Below are 13,207 nucleotides of genomic sequence, written 5' to 3'. Positions count from 1 at the left end.
GACTCAGCCCAAGAACTCAAAGCACATAAAAGCTCCCAGCCAATTCCACTGAATTGAAAGTTTCCACATGTTTGCAGAGACACGCGGGAATAGCTGGTCTGTCCCCACCATCAGACAGGTAAAACCAAGAGAGTGTACACTGGGCGGGGGCCAGGGAAATTTGCCTAGCTGTCCCCTGGCCTGCAGGGTTCCACCCAAGCATCCCAGAATGGCGTCTTTCCAGTCTTTAAGATTTCTAGGTAAGAGAGGCCATTTCTTGGTTTCAGTGTTCTCTAGTTTTATCTTAATTGCGATTCCTGGTGAGTAGTCCACAGACTTCTCAGTGCGTATTAATTACAAAAGGCCACTAAGCCCCTGTCCCCTTATGTCCTACTTCAAACAGAATCCCTGTCAGACCATTCTCCATGCAATGAGTTTGATCAGCATTTGTAGTCTCGGTCTATCTATCTCCCTATCTATCATCTGTCTATTTTCTGGGTTGCCCTAGAAAGCAGAACTGAGATTTATTTTGGAAACCAATTCCAGAAATAAAAGTGGGAAGCCAGAAAGAGTGAAGCAGGTAAAAAGGGAAAGTCAATGCCAGGGTGAACTAGCAAGCTAGTCATTGCCGTGACTTGGGATGGAAGCCCTCTGGGCATCCTCACGAGGAGCCCTGTTAATGGACCTCGGAATCCACAGCCCAAGGGGTAGAAGAAAGAAGGAGCTAGCATGGTCCCAGAGAATGTTAATTCTCATGCCCTTCCAGGTTTTCCCATAATTTAAAGTGACTGAGTGCTTTTTCACAGGAAGCCACAGAAGTGGCAAAGTAGCCAATGGTGTAGAAGGCAAGAGATGCTTGGGGAATCTAGGGGAGCCGCTGTCAATTACATCTGACCATAGCTGACTATTAAAGCAAAGGCTGGAGTACGAAGGTAAGTTCGTAAGATGCGGAAAAATAAATTTCCAATAAAACTATCCTATTTGGCATGAATGTCACCACCGCTTTAGCCTGTAAACCAATGTTGGCTGCATATCCCTCCTACTGGGTTAGCTCAGAGCTCTTCTCCTTTCCCCCAGTAGGAGTCAGGTGGAGCCAAGGACAGTTTAGGATCATGATGCTAAAGAATGGGAGAGGTGACACAGGAGAAGCAGGTAAAGGCTCTCTCCTCTATGCGGCAGAGTCTCTTTAGAGTCCTCCCTCCCTTAGGGTTTGCTTTCTCTAGTGGGATTGGGCTCTTTGAGGACTCCATTGAGAGGAAGCCACTTGACAAGGACATGGGCTGCCTCCCACCTCAGAGAGCCCCCTTAACTTGCAAAAGCCACACGAGAGCCTAAATGAGGCCAGAGGAGAGGGGCCATGCTCCAGGCTCTGAGGCCAGCCTCAAAGCCAAGCAAAAGGCATGCCTGTGGCTCTCATAGGTCCTGACTTACCATGAATGAGGGTCCAACAAAGGAGTTAGCAGCCAGAGCTCGGCTAGGAGTGAAAAGGCTACATTTGCCTGGCATGTTCCGCGGGAACCTGGGGCCACAGTGGTATCTGTCCTCACGGAAAACAGATGATTGAAAAACCAAACTATTCAGAATATAGGTTATCTGTTTCTTTCCATCTCTAGCCCACAACTAACAGTCCTTTCACTAATGGAAGATTGGGCTAAGCATGGACCGATGGATGGTTACATAGACACATCACACATAAACATACATATGTATATACACACATACATACATATATGTATATATGTAAATGCATAGAGTACACAGATAATATAGATATAAGCATCGTAAATATGTATTTGTGTGAGGGCATCCAGAAAGAAGGCCATGAATTTTATTATTCTGGGAATCACAATATTGAAAGATAATATTTTTCATTTTTTTGTTGTCGTTGCTGAAAATAAATACAGGTTGATGAAAGAGTAACATATGCAAAGAATAAAGGGTCAAAGAAATCTCATTCATCAGAGTGTCCCCTTGCCCATATTTTCCACAATTAAATAAATGGGCACAGCTACGGGCCATCACTATACTATCAGTCAGGGTCCCATCTCTTCATGGCGGCGGACGACAGACATACCAGCAGCAACAGCTAACTGTGCGGGACTTGTGGTCACACGAAGAGGCCACGTATCTTTTTAAATGGGCAGGATAGTTACATTTCCTGCTGGTGAAGAACTTTACCATTCGGCTTGCCTGCCTGGGAAAGAGGCTACATTGTATACATGCATGATTTTGTGTCACTGGAATCCTGTCTTTAAAAACGAGCCCCTCACATGACCCGCAACCCAGTGCCTCCCTCATTGTTATTCTCCGCTCATTCTTCACGATCCAAAGTTTCCATCCCAGTTGGCCATATTCTAAAACAAGTTCAAGCCTATCCTACCAATCACTTCTCCCCCACAGACTCTCCTTCCACTCCAACCTTAACCAAGTCCTCCCTGTCTGCTTCCCATTCATTATTTAACGAGTGACAAATACGCTAGTGGCTCGTAAGACATGGAGATAAATAAGACTCATTTCCTGGCTTTAAGGAGTTTAACCACCAACAGAACATGCATTGAAATAAATGCATTATAATACCAGGAAAGAATACACATAAAATGCTTTGGAAATATTGAATAAAGAGCTACCAATTCCGACGGAATGAGGGGAGGCTTTCTGGGGGTGTAGCATGCAAACTGCAATCTAAAGGTGAAGTGGGATCTTCGCAGGCAGAAAACGCGGGGCAGGCACTCCAGATTGAGAGAACAGCTTGAGAAAAGGCAAGAAGGTGAGAAACTGCATGGTGGGTTCTGTTGTGCTAGAGGCTTAGAATAAAACCAAACAAAGCCAGCTTGCGTAGGGCTTCGAGTCCCTCGTGAGGAGACGGAATGTCTAAACTACTCTGCAGTTAACAAGAGCTAAGAAAAATTTTGAGGAGGAGCGTGGCACGATCTGACCTGTGTTTCAAGAAGATAATTCTAGCAGCGCTACTAACGGAAGACTCAAAAGACAAAAAAGGCAGAAATGTGGTATGTTCAAAATGTCTGAACTGAAGCCCTCATCTTCACCAGGTATTCCTTAGCCCAGTAAAGGCAGACCCATCCTTCGGGTGACCCAGGCTACGAAACTTAGGCGCGACTTTGCCCCTGCTTTTTCCCCTCCTTTCCCTCCCTCCCTTTCTCTGGACGGCTGATCCGCCAGAGCCCTGTTTATTTCATCTGCCACGTGCTTTATAAATCCTCTTAACATCCTGGTGCAAGTCTGTAGCATCCTTGCCGGGTGTCTCGCGATAGTTTCCCGTCTGAACAGGGCATGCTCGTGCAGAAGGGACCGTGAAAGATTCATTCCCGACCTCAGACGAAAGTGCGTGACCAGACCTATAGACACGCAGGTGACACTTGGAGCCAGGGGGCAGGGCGATAACACCATGGTGGCGATGGCAACGATGACAGCAACAAAGGCACCCAAGGCAGGACCTTGGGAGACACCGACTCTAAAGGAGACAGAGGAGGATGCGACATAGGAGACTAGGAAGAAGCAGTCGGAAAAGCCGTAGACAAGGACGACATTGTTAGGAGAGGCCGAGGAATTGGCTTTCACGAGGAACTGTGCAGAAGGATGAGTGGGGTGAGGTTGAATCTCAGAGCCTGTACCAATCTGATGGTCCTCGGTGATCTTCAAAGATCCAGTTTCAGTGACAGGTCAGTTGGTTAAAGAATGAATGCATGGTGAGAAGCTGGTGACTAGGAGGAAAGTCTACACTTGGATTGAGTTTGATAGCGCAAGGGAAAAAAAAATCCTGCTGACCTAGCACTCGCCAAACGATGCCGAACCTCCCCTTTCCTCACAGGGAAAGCTAACCTTTTCCCATTCCTACTTCACATTCCTTCCAAGAGGAGAAGCACAACCCACTGCCATTGCAATCCCTAGCCACACTCCAAGCCAGTTTTCCACATCCCTTTTGGTATAACTCATCCTTGGAAGCACCTCAGTCTGACATCACACCATCCCTGCGATTGCTGTCTGCCTGGACCCATTTCTTTAGCCAAAGCCATCCGCAAGAAATGGGCTGCACTGGATAAAATTCAGTAGCACTTCTCCCATGTATAAAAGTCTAGAGATTTGTAAAAAAAAAAAAAAAAAAAAAAAAAAAGTGGTCAAGGGATAGAAAGTCACCACCATCCTGAATTATAAATAAAGGATTCCAGTGTGCAAAGATGAAGGCTTAGAAGGGAATATGACGGGCTTCTAAAAGAGCATGGTGGATATGGGCAGAGGGCACAGACCCAGGCACCAAATTCCAGAATATTAGGCCAACGGGATAAATTTGGAAGCTTAAAAGAGGCTGTTTATGTTGGAGTACTGGTCTCAGGCTACCCTGACCGGCCCTTTCTGATGCACTGCACACCTGACCTCAGTGCCGGCATTGGCTGTCAAGCCTTTCTAGGGGGCACACGCCACCTCGGCTGGGAAGGAGAGCTGCAGCTCAGCTGTCCGGCCAGTGCTTGCCGTCACCTCACCGGAAAAACAAAACAAAACAAAACAAAACAACCCTCATCAGACATAGAGGAAAGAAAGCTACTGGGTCTTATGAGATAGAAATGAAATAATCTGCTTTTTTGTTAAATAGCATGAGAAAGTTCTTAATTTATGCCAGAAACACAAATATAAACATTATCATGTTGAGCGCATTTATTCTGAAGGAGACCATCTGGCAGAGCCTCGCAGACCATACTTTGAGAAACAAAGTGTATGTGCCGTCATGCCGGGCAGCAAATCCAGAGGGAGTGAAAATTCAAGGGTTTTGAGGGGAGTACTTTGCAGGAATGACATCTGCTAGATACTTGTCACGTGTTTCTCTAGAGGTGGGCCTGCTTTCACAAATGCTGTTATACGAAATTCTAAAATTTCAAAACAAGGGGTGGTTATGATTTCTGAATCCCTGTCTTTAAAAATGAACCTTTTCCTTGGACACCAAATTCCAGAAGGGCGTTTACAGATAAATGCATGGAGCACTGATCGTTTAACATAAAAATTGCGGGGAAGATGAAGGAGGATGTAGGAAATCGAAAGACTTCGGAGCCATAATCAATTACAGATTGACCAAAAATTGAAAATACGGCATCTTGAAATTATAAAGTAAATGAGTAGTTATATATATAACCATTATATACATAACCATTATATATATAACCATTATATATATAACCATTATATATATAACCATTATATACATAACCATTATATATATAACCATTATATATATAACCATTATATATATAACCATTATATACATAACCATTGTATATATAACCATTATATATATAACCATTGTATACATAACCATTATAAATATATATATAACCATTATATATATAACCATTATATACATAACCATTATATATATATATAAAATGCAGTTTTAAAAACCTCGCACTGTCACACTTTTTGCAGAAAGGCAGGGACATACACCATTTGGAAAGCACGTCACCCTCTCTGGAAATGGACAGAGCACCAGTTACCCAAAATCTTGCATCCTAGAAAAGAAGAAATGCCGACACAGCTTGAAAAGGTGCCTGAATCCTTTGAGGATCCCAGTGAACCCTTTTCACCTGGCTGCCCTACATTTTCGGAGGACTCCTGGACTTCATTCTGTTTGCATCTGCTGCCTCCATTTGCTCAGAGATGCTATGGTGGCCTGAATGTCAGTTCTGTGTTTGAGCCTATCCCAAATCTCCTGTATGTTACACATCAACTCCAGTAAGTGCACGTACGACATCTATGGAATGAATTCCTGAGCCTGGCTGAGGGGAGGCCAGGAAAGCTTGGCCTCGATATGCTGTCAGTACTCAAGAGTTCATCCCCATCTTCGCCTTATTCAAGACCATCAGACATCTGCCTACCGAGGTTCAATCGCTATGTACAGAGTCATCTGAAAAGGGCCACATCACACATTGAAACCATATTAATATGATATTCCATGTTCCTACTTGCTCAGGCATGTCTCAAACTCTAGTGAGAATAACAGCATCTATCAACCAGGAGCTCAGAGTTTGTCAGGACTGTTGGGGCTGCAGTTACTCAAGCCTTAATTACCATTTAGTTAGGAGAATAATTCAGATTATACAGGCTGTATATGTTTACTATCTCTTCACATCAAACACTCTAATGTGTGAATGAGAAGAGGAAGACTAGCGCTTTCTTATACAATCCAAATCTAGGAAAATTTGGATCCTCGATGATTACTCCTATATTCCTCATACTTTTAAAAGTTTAGTAACTATTTTTCATACTTTTGAAAAGGTAATACATGCACGTTATAAAATAAAAACGGATTCGATGATGTTTCAAGATGAATAACTTCACTTCGTTTGGATCTTCTGCCCTCCTTTCCTCAGAGATGCTAATGTGAGTTGAGCTCCCCCAAATCTCTCTCCTCTGTGCCACATGTCAACTCCAAAGGGTCCAAGAGAATCTGTGGATTGAGTCCTCGGTCCAGAGTGGGGTTCTGGGGAGGAGGGCACAACTTCGAACACCGGACCTGAAGCCGAGAGTCCTGACCGGCTGTAAGCTTGGCCACCGCTCTGTCTTCTCTGTCCAAATCTATTTGTGACAGCTCGCGTGGTGACAGATTACAGAAATGAGTGAACAAACTATTTGTCTATGCTTCTTCTATGCTGTTAACCATAAGAAAGAATTAGGTAAGTAGATAAAAGACGAGTAAGAGGGAGCAACTGAGAGGTATGAAGACATGGCAGGACTTTAGAATACGTAATTATATTTCCTTGTTATATAAAATCAGAAACTGAGGCCTGGACAGGGTAGGGGAAGGTAATAGAGCAGAGAGAGGGACATAGTGAAAGACATTTGCCGAATAATTAAAATAATAAAACTTGTTTCTATAACTCATATTAAGCCCAGGCAGTCTTGTGTTTCAGTCTAAACATCAAATCACAGGAAAAAACCATCCAACAGAAAAAAAAAATTTAATTAACAGCAATTTAAGTCCATCTCCATAAAACACCAAAGAGGAACACATTCTTGATGTAGACCCAAAGATCTTCGAAATCTCCTTAGGGCATCTTCCTCACCTCATTGGCCGTGAATTCCTCCAAACCTCATCTTCTCCCCCTCTCTCTAGAACCCCTTAAAATGCTTCCCAACACTCAGACCACACAGTCCCCTTCTCTCCCCCTCAGCACTTTATTCTACAGATCTATTTAACCTTTTTGGTTTCTTCCTCGCCACGCTACATCCTAGAACTAAAGCAAGACCCGAGTCCTCAAATTGAAAGAGCCTATCAGTGCCAAGGAGGATAAAATTTTAAAATAAACTCACACGTCGAGACCGCATTTATAAAACTCTCAAAAAAAGACAGTCCTAAAAGGGACGATAGACCAAGCAGAATGATCTCATGTTTTATATTTGTAATTAAAATGTGATTTTTAAAAAAGATTGAGAAGGAAGGTAGAAAACAACTTAATTTTTTACTTTTGTTCCCATTTTCCCTTTGCATAATATGTCATTATCATATGCAAAATGCTTTCAGATACATTGTCGGCAGCCCCAATCACAGGACCTGCAAAAATATGTTTTAAGAGGGGCCATGTTGGGGACAGATAATATTCCAATAACGCTTGGAAATGCACTCCCTGAGCGCAGTGGTGCACTCCGGGCCAGGGAGGGAGCTGCCATGCACCGGGCATCGCCATGGCTATGACAGTGGGTCCGAGGAAGGCTGGCGAACTTCCGCTTTGGCAGACTGTTTTTCTTTCTCCGCTTACGGAGTGGGACTAGACTATGAAGTGACGGAGAAGGAGATGAATGGAGGGAAGAACTATGAGACTCCAGACCGGCTGACTCGCTGGAGAGGGACCCGTTAGATGTCCAGGCTGCGAGGGCTGCGGACCAGAGGCCTTGCTGCCAGGCGGGCAGCAGCGAGAGGCCCGCTAATGCCAGCTCCTAGGCCCCGCGGAGGCTTCTGTTGAGAGGTTCATGGCCGTGGGGCCTCTGTCATACGCCGTGAATTCGGGGCTTGGAATCTCTCACTTGAACTTTTTTACGCCATCCCGGTGTGTGCCAAAAAAAAAAGAGCAGCTGCCAAAAAGCAAACATTTTCTTGTCTCTAAAAATAAAATGCTGGCAACACTTCAGACCCCGGTGCCAAGACCTGGCCTTTCTCAGGATAAACAATAGGAGGCCAAGCTGATCAGGGGCGCGCATGGAGCCCTGACGTGGGCCCAGGTCCAGCCTGGAATGCCTAGGTCAGGGCATGTGCAGCTGTAAAGCTGGAAGCCAGAGGTGGCCCTCCCCCCTCCACAGCTGATGAGGGCAGCTGCTGTTCCCCAGCCAGGGCCCAGGTGTGGCTGAGAGTGGACAGCCTTGGGTTACACCAGAAACCTGGACCCAGCTGGGGTCACAGAGCTCCCACCGGGCTCTGACCCCAGAACTCCAGGGTGCACGGTGACAGATCTGAGATCCTGTCCAGAGAAAGCTCCCTGAGAAGGAAGCTTCATAAATATCCATCTGCATTCTTCACTCAGGTCTGCACCCATCACCTGTCAAAACCCCTCATGCCCAGCCGAGAGCCCTCGCCTGCTAAACGCGGGCCCAGCGAAACCACCTTAGTGTATAAATGCTATAATAAGTCCTCGTTCCAACTCTAATTGCCTCTCAACTCGTCAACTGCTCCTACAGCACTTACTTGTTCAAGATCCTGTGCCTTGTCGTTAGGGTTCCAATCTTCCCTAGACCATAAGCTTGGCTTTTTGCTGGTTTGGAGAGTTAAAAAGGCTAAAAGAGGGTTAGGGAAGGAGAGGAACTAAATATAGCAACTATTTGCAGGCATCATCACTCCATAAACATCTTTCAGTGGAACAGAGTGTAGGGCCGACCCAGATGACGGATGCCACTCATCCGAGTGTCACATCATAAATAAAGCTGAATGAGCCCATTCTCCTGCAGAACCAGAGTGACGCCTGTTCACGCTATAAATATTTATGAAGTCATGGTCCTAAAGGACTTTATTTTTCCAGGTAAGTAGACTTTAATGAAAAAGTTAAGCAGAGCTCTTCCCGAAGTTATTATGGAATCGTCACCGTAGCTTTTCCATGTGTATTCTATAGAGAGGAGAAGAAAAAAAAGAAGAAAAGGAAAAATAAAGCCCCATTCTATGAGACCGCTGCACGGAGATCTCGTTTATGCTAGTCAAGGTTCATTCTCATTCAGAAAGTGACAGCCTTCTGGGGGGTGGGGGCGGGGGGGTCGGAACCAGTCTCGGCTCAGGCCTGCGTCCTGAAGGGCCCACAAACAGATCCTTGTCATCAAAGCGCAGGCCCCTCCCGCCACCTCTGCTGAGAGAGACATTCTCCTTAGTGCTCCCAGCTCTCTGGGTCTCTTAGTAACGGAAAAAAAATGTACACCTCACCCCATTACTGTGCCCATTTGAAAAGAATTTTCAGAATGGGAGGATGTGCGCCGATGTGCGCCTGGGTGTCTCTCTAGCGGGGTGTTTATGTAAAGTCCGCCACTCCTGTTCTTAGTTACTCCTCCTGATTGTGCTGGCCATGGCACCCCAAAAGACCCTCCGGCCTGGGACCTGCTCATCCCGCACTCTGCACTGCCCACTGCTGCAAAGAGCAAACACCTGGGGGTGGGGGGATCCTGCCACCTGGAGCTTGAGCCATTGTCTCCACAACAACACCCGCTAATTTTCCTGTCATTTCGCAGCTCACATGCTATTCATCTCTTAAATGCACCTCAAACCCTGGCCGGTGGAACCTGTTTCTTTCCTGGGGATGGCCTTCTGCCCGGGATCCCTTCCCCTCCAAACCGGGTGGCCCCTGCTACGTCTGGCTGAACTGGCCCCTGGGGAAACATTGACGGTCCTTTGGCTCTACCCTCTAGGAAGTCTTGTTCCACAAGGAACAGAGTCTTTGGTTTTGTGAAGTGAGTCACAGGCTGCCTTGACCGACCTATCTGGGAAGGCCAGGCTGCCATGTATGGTCCGAGCTCCGTGCCACCCACCTCTCCATGTAAGTCGGAGCTCCTTGCCAGGACAGCTTGAGTCATAAAACTCAGCACATTCCTTAGGCGTTGGATAGTCTTTCCTTGTTATTACTCTGTTCTTGTTTTATGCAGCACCTGGTTTCATTTTAAAAAGCCAAATAAAATCTCAGGGTTGGGGCTTGGGTGGGGTTGGGGATAGAAAGGAAAGAAAAAGAGAAAGAAGGGAGTGAAGCCTAAATGAGGGGAAGGAAGAAAGGCTATAAATTCCCAAATAGGCAGGACCTAGAGTAAGACAGAGAGGGACCTGCACAGTAAAGGGCTGGAGAGAGGGGATGTGTTACGACAGAACTGAGTGTGATCAAAGCCCTTCCTAGCTGCTGTACACGATGGAACATTTGCCGCCTAGACCACAGCGCTGAAAGAGTTAGTACTTTACTCATAAGCCATGTGACCTCCCCTAAGCCCCAAACTTTCTGAGTCTCCTCAATTAATGGACAGACTTATTCTTGATGAATTCTGAGAAACTTTCCAGTTATAGCACTCTGTGATTCTAAGAACCTCAGACCACAAACCCCAACCCAAGTGTGAGGGAATATTTTCCCACGAACTCACATTTGTTTTTTGCCTTAGGGTGGGGGTGAGGTGTTAAAAGAATGGGGGACAGCAAGCGGAGAGGTACAGACCCAAGCACACAAATGTGCTGGTCAAATTGAATTTCTGTGGCCAGGGTATTTTGCAAAACCATCTGCAAGGCTGTTAACATAGATTTTTAAGACCTGAAACAGAATTCTAATAAGTTATGCCTTACATACAGTTTTAAAAAACATTTTGCTTGAGTGAATAATAATCATTAACACGGAGAAATTTCTTGCAGTCAAGCATGTTCATTACAGCGCAAGGCCAGGACCACTGGGTACTAGACTCAGAACTTTAAAAGAGGCCTGAGCGTCTGTCTCTTGCTGAGACTGGCCGGGGCTGAAGCCCAGAGTGGGTCCAGGGCTGCATTTTCAATGCACGGTTTGGCGAGCTTAATGGAAACCATACGAAGGGATCTCGGGAATGAGACCAGATGGCTTGCTGCGGATGCATTTAGCCTAACCTGGGCTAAAGAACAAAAGTAACCACGAGCAGGGTTTTCCACCGCCCCCACGCCCTGTGCTGGGGGAGGGTGATGATGTTACTTTTAATTACCTTTTCAATTCACCAGAAATCATAGAAAGGTCAGTCTTGGTAAACGAGAGTAAACGGAGCCGGGGGCGGCGGGCGGGTGGACAGGGGTGGGGAGGAAGAAGGGGCTGGAGGCGGCTACTTTCGTGACCGCACGTGGGCCTGCCTCTTCTCCCAGGATGAGCAGCTGCGGGGGCCCCGCGCAGCCCCGGACCGCGGCGGGGTCCTGCCCGCGCACGGGGTCGGGGCGCCAGCGCCCTGCAGCAGCGCGCCGCGCTCGGGAGGGGGCGGGAGGCGGGGGGAGCGGATCGTGGGAGGGGGACGGCAGGGGAAGGAGGGGTGCAGAGGGAAGAGCGGGGAGAGGAGGCGGGTTGTGGGTTGTGCACGCGAGAGGGGGAGGATCTTGGAGGGAGGAGAAGGACCTGCTGGGAAGCGGGGAGAGGAAGACCAGGGCCGGGGCGGGGAGGGGCGTGCACGGGGCGGGTCTTGGGCGGGGCCGGCGGGGAGGGACTCAGGGCCCCTCCCAAGAGAGATGAGGCGTGAAAGGCCGCGACTTTCCTGTGCCCAAGCTCCCGCTCCAGCCGCGACTCGTGTCATCCCCCCCACCCCCCGCCCGCCAGATGGCCAGGGCCAGTTTGCTTCCCAGCGGCGCCTCGGGCGGAGGGACAACCTGGCCAACGATGCGCGGGACGTTGCTCCGAATACAGAAAAGCCTTTCTCACGCCCTTGCGCTGCGGCCCGCCCGGCCGGACTCCCAGGTGCAAGGGACTGACTCTTTGACTCTGGAGCCCACAGCCGTCGGGGACACGCCACCATTTCTGCGATTCTTGCAGAGACTTGTGGTGGTTCCAAGTATTTATTTTAAAGGAACATTTAATAAATGATTATAACGATAACTTCTGTCCCCTCTTCCAATTAAAGAGAACGAAAATTGAAGGATGAAGGCGTTCGAAGCCCAGGGAAGCGTCCGAGAAAGCCAGCCTGCCAAAGCCCACAGATTCCCGGGCCCTCTCATACCTCAACGTTGTTAATTAAGCGAACTCCAGGCCTCCGGCTTTGTGGCTTCCTTTTCCGACTCAGCTAAATGACTCTAACGGTCCTCCCAGACTATAAACGTAGTATTGATCAGCATCTGAGTCTTCAGATGAGCCAACCTTGCTTGCAGAATTATAGTGTTCCGGAAGCTGGAGAAAAATGGCCTGGCTGTCAGGACTCGCCCCACCGCAAAGGTTTCTTTTCTTTTTTTTTTTTTTTTAACACAAAACTGGGAAAGAAATGGCCAGACATCATTCATGAGCCAGAGCTTGGACTGTTCCTGCATTTTCTTCCACCTGCTTTAATCTTCCTAGTTCATCTATCCTGTCTCTGTCAGGAGGGCCAGATCAATCAGCAGGAGAGAAAAAAGGGCAAGGAATCCTGAAGCCACTAACTAGATCACCCACTGCTTCTCCGCTGCCCCCTGACCACCCTTTAGCCACCAGAGTCTTGCTCATCTTCCCAACCATTCCTTTAGTCCCGACATCGCTGGGTGTGATAACTTTCTCTGCTTTCCGTTTAACATCAGGAACTTCTTGAAAATAGGGCCCAGAAATATAAATACTTAGAAGTTGATTATCAGAGGCATTAGACACCAAACGGATCACTTTCAAGTGAAAACACTGTTCATGATGGTTGTAAATTTCATTCAGTCCCTACTTGACCCCAGCGCAAGAATTGGGATGTTTTACATCTCAGTGCTTGCTCTCTTCCACCGAAATACAGCATCTGTAACAACGAATTAAAATTTTGCCTTATCTAATAAAAAGTCACAATTTACCTTTTGGTCAGAACGCTAGCCCAAGATCCCTGCCCCCCCCACCACCCTCCCTAAAACGTGCCCCGTATGAACTGTGTGGTGTGGGGTGCTGTGTGTATACTTTTAGTCTGTGGTCGCACCATAAAAACAAAAGCACGATGTAATGGTCACTGATTTGTTGGGAGTTGTTGCCTTAAAAGAGGCTACTGTGACATAGAGGGTTCACTTTAGGGGAGGGGGTCAGGGAAGCACCTCAGAGAGAAAGGCAACTGTTCCCCA

General features: G+C 47.2%; 2 long non-coding RNA genes across 2 annotated transcripts; one reads left to right on the top strand and one right to left on the bottom strand.

Moving 5' to 3' along the window:
• Nucleotides 1-8,958: 8,958 nt before the first annotated feature.
• Nucleotides 8,959-11,483, bottom strand: LOC118612422. Its single transcript, XR_004954861.1, has 2 exons — nucleotides 11,158-11,483; nucleotides 8,959-9,077 (listed from the first exon to the last, which is right to left on the bottom strand). It is a non-coding gene; the product is annotated as an uncharacterized LOC118612422 (long non-coding RNA).
• On the top strand, nucleotides 10,713-13,134 carry LOC118612421. The gene is made up of 2 exons (XR_004954860.1): nucleotides 10,713-11,186; nucleotides 12,055-13,134. It is a non-coding gene; the product is annotated as an uncharacterized LOC118612421 (long non-coding RNA).
• The last annotated feature ends 73 nt before the right edge of the window (nucleotides 13,135-13,207 follow it).

Source organism: Rousettus aegyptiacus, unplaced genomic scaffold (genome assembly GCF_014176215.1).
Source record: "Rousettus aegyptiacus isolate mRouAeg1 unplaced genomic scaffold, mRouAeg1.p scaffold_m13_p_16, whole genome shotgun sequence".
Lineage (NCBI taxonomy): Eukaryota > Metazoa > Chordata > Mammalia > Chiroptera > Pteropodidae > Rousettus > Rousettus aegyptiacus.
Note: the sequence above shows the minus strand (reverse complement) of the source record. Positions and strands in the feature narration are given on the sequence as shown.